This window comes from Citrus clementina, unplaced genomic scaffold (assembly GCF_000493195.1).
Source record: "Citrus clementina cultivar Clemenules unplaced genomic scaffold, Citrus_clementina_v1.0 scaffold_8, whole genome shotgun sequence".
Taxonomy (NCBI): domain Eukaryota; kingdom Viridiplantae; phylum Streptophyta; class Magnoliopsida; order Sapindales; family Rutaceae; genus Citrus; species Citrus x clementina.
In genome coordinates this window covers 9,537,077-9,543,076 of record NW_006262022.1, presented here as the reverse complement: position 1 = coordinate 9,543,076, position 6,000 = coordinate 9,537,077, and the positions used below count along the sequence as shown (strand labels likewise).

The window sequence follows — 6,000 nt, the reverse complement described above, 5'->3', positions numbered from 1 at the left end:
TAATTTCTTCAAGTATATAATTAGATTGAACGACTCCATGCTGTGCGCAAAACTTCATTTGCCAATTTCATATAACATAGCCGACATTTTGACAATTGCATTTCCATGTTTCCTCTGCCAAGTTTGCTTCCATGGCTAAACAATTCAAAGACGCTGGTGCCCGCCAAGTCTGTGTATGATCAAAATCATGCAACCACCAAATCAGCTTGAAGACTTGAAAATACGTCCAAGCAAAGAAGTCCACAGATTTGCGGTGCCTCTTCACATGTAGCATTTATGGGCATCCAAATAAGTCAAGAAGTCCTTTGCTTGCGGTTACAATCTAATAAAAGACATTTAATGCGAAGGAAACGACAATTATTCAGAATAATTTTGGGGCTAGAATCAACATAGTTGGCCACGTTTTTGTGGCTAAGAATCTGCCAAGGAAAAATATGCTTTGGCCCAAAAAAGCAAAAAAAAAAAAAAAAATCATTATTCATGAAAGTTTTTCGTTGCCTAAACTTTTTTAGGTCAAACTTTGTGTAGGTTAGCAAAACGTTTTTCATAACAATGTTTCTTGGCTAAAAAAATTCGAGTTTCTCTACTGATCCAAAGTTTTGCCTTCAAAATTTGAATTATGGCTAAAAAAATCGTGAAAAAAAAACACCACTTCCTTTATTATTCAAAGTTCTACGTATTACTTTCTTACAATATTCATTCACTCAAAAAAGTGAATTATGGCGATCAATTAGATAGTTACCAATGGTTTATTGGATACAATTAAATGCACTCCACCGACACAAAAAACTAACTATAGTATGCGACTAAATGACAACAGGGACAGCACGAAGGGGTTGAGCCTTCATTATGGTGATGCCAAATTTCTCTTCCATATCCATGTTCTCATCTTCAAGCTTCCAATCAAAAGAATTTATAAGTGAGCCTAACATTAGATATAACATTCTGATTGCTAACGGTAAACCAGGACAAATTCGTCGCCCAGCTCCGAAGGGGATTAGCTCAAAATTCTGGCCTTTGAAATCAACATTTGACCTTAAGAACCTTTCGGGAATAAAAGTGTGAGGGTTGTCCCATGTGCTTTCATCTCTACCAATAGCCCATACATTGACAAAAACTCGTGCACCTTTTGGCACTGTGAATCCTGCAATTTCAATATCTTCTAAGGCTTTACGGGGGATTAATAAGGGAACTGGCGGGTGCAACCTGAAAGTTTCTTTAACAACTGCTTGTAGATAAGGTAACCGAATGATGTCAGATTCCTCAATTGGGTTTCCTTTGCCAACGGTTTGTTCTAGCTCCAATTTTGCTTTCGATAAAGCCTCAGGATTGTGGAGTAGTTCTGTCATTGCCCATTCCATTGTAATTGAAGTTGTGTCATTCCCGGCAATAAACAAATCCTGGTATATGAAGTCTGTTAATTAACTTGTGATTTGTACGGGAAATTAAGAAAAATAAAAAAGATATATTACCGCAAACAAGTGCTTGATATGCTTTATGTCAATCTCAACGCTCTTGTCTTGGATAATATTGAGAAGAGTATCTAACATATCTTTAGGGTTCGATGCTAATACTGCAACCATGTTCTTGTCTTTGCTTCAATCGTTGATCAATCAAGCGATCCAACACCTCGAACATCTTGCCAGCATAAAGTGTGTTGCGCCGCCTTATCCCTTGCAGGTCAAGCATTTTCAGTAGGGGAAAGTGGTCGGACAAGTTAGGCTTTCCTGCTTCTTCCATGATACCCCAAACTGTATCCTTAAACTCTCACTCATTGGGATCAACCAAATCAATTGAAAAAATTGTGTTGGATAACAAATTAAGTGAAGTATTAAAAGCAGCTTGGCCAAAATCTATTGCTTTACCCGCACTACAATTTTCTTCAACATAAGCAAGAAGGCCTTTGATTTTCTTGCGTCGGAGGTCTTGATTGTCATCGAGTTTCTGATTAGTGAAAATATGCATGTTGCATATTTTTCGAAGACTTCTCCACAGTGGTGAGACTGGCAGCCAGACCAAACTGAATTCATGGTGCTGGTATGGCTGGGACAAGATTGATTCAGGGACCTTTCGATCACAGTGTTGGAGAAAAATTAGGTTTTTAAATTTTATAAAACCTTTTGAAGATCGCTTTCATATAATCTATAAGAATTCATATTCTAGAAATCGTACCTTGAAAATCCGAGTTGGCTTTTTCCGCTGAAGTGATTTAGGCTCCTAGATCACGATCCGCCACCACCACTCCTGTTAGATCACGATCCGTCACCACAACGCTTGTTCGATCATGAACTATCACCAATGATCTTCCAGGTTATGACTCAGGTTCGATCTGCACTTGACGTGTGGGCGCCTTTATCACTACCAAAGCAACTAGCACGAGAAAATTTTTCTCTCAACAATAGAATGAAAAATCTTATTCTCCGATTTATATAAAGTGGTTTTTTTTTTCTTTAGGGAAAAATAAGCCTTTTATATCACCCTTTAGTGAAAACCCTAGGCTCTAAAAATCCAAAAAACAAAACTCACGTTTATTTGCTTTTTCAATAGGAGACCCACCTTGTAAAATAACATAAGGCCCCTTATACAAAAGTTAATTAAATGGAGCCTCCCACTAAATGATATATTTAGGCTTTTGACCCAAATAGCTAGTTATCTTACTTATTAGTCCAGTAGCGGTGCAGTCAATTAAATGAGCTAACCCGGGGATCATTTGGGAACATACAATAGTGGCTACAATAATTAGGCCTGTAATTAAACTAGCCCAATTATTTAATTTCAAATCTACTCCACTAAAAGATTGGAACTGACTTCCATAATTGTATGCTCGAATAATAATTCGTCCAAAGCCACATTGATTTCTTTACTGCACAATCCTTTGTACCACATCGTTAATTAAATTGATATCTCAACTGTCCAATCAATTTAATAACATCTTATTCCTTGATCCTTACTGATTTTCTCTAATGATCACTTTCAACATACTAAATATGTTGACACACTCTGGCTAGAGAATTCTATGATCAAGTGCCGAAAACCCATCAAGAGATGTGTTGTACAAATTCTATATTGTTAATCCATAACTCCAATACTCATAATTGCTCCCACCAAGATACCGGGTAATCTTGACCATAAGGATGTGTCGTGCCCATTGGTAACTCAAATAAAATAACAATTACAATCATGAAATCATAATTAACTAGTTATCTTACTTATTAGTCCAGTAGCGGTGCAGTCAATTAAATGAGCTAACCCGGGGATCATTTGGGAACATACAATAGTGGCTACAATAATTAGGCCTGTAATTAAACTAGCCCAATTATTTAATTTCAAATCTACTCCACTAAAAGATTGGAACTGACTTCCATAATTGTATGCTCGAATAATAATTCGTCCAAAGCCACATTGATTTCTTTACTGCACAATCCTTTGTACCACATCGTTAATTAAATTGATATCTCAACTGTCCAATCAATTTAATAACATCTTATTCCTTGATCCTTACTGATTTTCTCTAATGATCACTTTCAACATACTAAATATGTTGACACACTCTGGCCAGAGAATTCTATGATCAAGTGCCGAAAACCCATCAAGAGATGTGTTGTACAAATTCTATATTGTTAATCCATAACTCCAATACTCATAATTGCTCCCACCAAGATACCGGGTAATCTTGACCATAAGGATGTGTCGTGCCCATTGGTAACTCAAATAAAATAACAATTACAATCATGAAATCATAATTAACTCAAGATTAAGATTATAGTAAAATCAACGCCTATGAGATTTAATAAGTCTGACAGTTATTACAAAGTTAATTAAATCTCATATGTGATCCTGTTCAATGTAGTCGTACTACATCAATAAATTCATACATGATTAAGACAAATCATTCAATGAATTTATTATAGTCTATACCTAAATAAAGTGCCCAACTTTATTTATCAACTGCAAACTAAATTTATTTAATCATAAGATAACTTGTATTTATGTCTTCTGTGAATCCACATGGTGATCACATAAATACATATAATATGATTAAATGGACTTTAATACAAATATTAATGCAACTAAGATATTTGAATAAAATACCTCATTAATTTTATTAATAAAAAAAATGTTTATTACAATTAAATAAACACATATGCTTTAAAGAGCATATTTTCCCAACACACAGAATAATGAATCATGTTCTTTAAGGATAGTTTTCGCCATGCTTGGAGAAGAAACTACTACTGTGGTCACCTGGCCAAGTCTTAGACTCATTATGGGGCCATGAATCTTCGCCAGCTTGGCCAGTGACTTGTGAGGTTTACCACCCAGTTCCAGGAGGTTTCCGATCACCGGATAAGGCCTCGGTCCTGGTGGAAGCCCTTTGCGTCTTCCACTGGAAATGAAACTTAAAGCCATCACCCAAACCAATGTGAACAAGAGCCACAGTATGCAGCTAATTAACAAATCCATCTTTGAATAGAAGTTTGTATTTTGATTTCTCTTTATTTGAAGCTCTCATTAACACCGGCCCCTTCACTTTCTTTTATAGTAGCTGGATTCTGCAAGTTGCCATTTCAAGGTCCAACGAAACATGAGATTTGAATCGGAGTTGTTCCCAGTTCCCACCCAATTGATTACCCACAGTAATTACACGACCTACGAGACTAGCGATGGATGCAGAAAAGTCAAATAAGGGCAATATTGAAATTTTACAAGTCAATTAACAGAAATGTAGTGAAACATTACTTTTTCTAAGTTAATGTTAATAAAGCACTAATTTTTCATAGTTAAGGGTATAAAAATGTTAGACGTCGACAATTGTTGTAGTGGTTTATTATCTTGACACAGTTGGATCAATAAATAGACAATAACTATTAATTTTAATTAAAAGATAAAAAAAATTATTTTACATTTACATAGATTTAAATTTAGGGCGGGGCTTTTTTTTATTATCTCAAATTTTAAATAAATTAACTAATTTTGACTTTTTAATCTTCGTAATTTCATTGGTGCAATGGAAGTAACATAGTTTTATGCTATAATAAGGTTAAAAATTTTTGTTTTATGAAAATAAATTTTAATGGATTGAAATGGCTGTACATTTGCTTTTTGACTTATATAATACTTTAAATTTATTTTAATTGCAGTAATTTATTTGTTTTATTTGATTTGATTTTTAGCCCTAACATTAAAAACTTATCAAATATTTATGTTCTGATAAAATTAAGTTAAAAATTTAATTCAACAGTTAATGCTAAATGCTCAATAAATTATTTAACTGTAACACATTCAAAACTACTCTTACCGGCATATATTTTCTACCATATAAAAGATTAATTATTTTTTTCTTTTACAGAATTAAATATTTATGATAAATATTTATCATCAAAATTTAAAAATAAATCACACTTACTACTATTAGAGAACTTTATCTTTATTTACGTAAAATAAATTACATTTTCAATATGATTTTTTTTCAAATAATTTTTCTTTCTTGTAGTTCAGCGTTTATTTTAATAAAATGAGGACTTCCTCATTAGGAGACACTCTATATATAAATTTGTATTTATATATTGATAACAATATATTTTTTAAATTTGTATTTAAATAATTTGTAATATAAAATATACAAAAATAAATTTCTGGCAGAGACATTCTCTTATTCGAGTTAGGCTTAGTTAGTTTACAAAATTTAACTCAAATTTTTATAAGAACATTGACGAGGAGGAGAGAGGATAAAAAAAATAAATGTCATAGTTTTAATGTATTTTGTTATATGTGTCATATCATCTAACCCGTTAGAACTTAGCCATTAAATTTTGTTTTGATGTAAATGTAAGTGTGAGGTTTGCTGGTGAATCAAACTCATCAGAACCAAACGATGACGTTTTGGCAATTAAAGGAGAACTTAAAAGACACGAGAAAAGCACGTGTGTTGTCACTTAAGATTAAAGGTTGAAACGGTAGTTCATCCATGTCATTTAAAGGAAGCTTATAAGTGATGCA

The 6,000-nt window shown here is 33.4% G+C and overlaps 1 pseudogene; it reads right to left on the bottom strand.

Annotated features, from left to right (window-relative positions):
* Positions 1-699: 699 nt before the first annotated feature.
* On the bottom strand, positions 700-4,515 carry LOC18034961 (annotated as a pseudogene).
* Between the last annotated feature and the right edge of the window lie 1,485 nt (positions 4,516-6,000).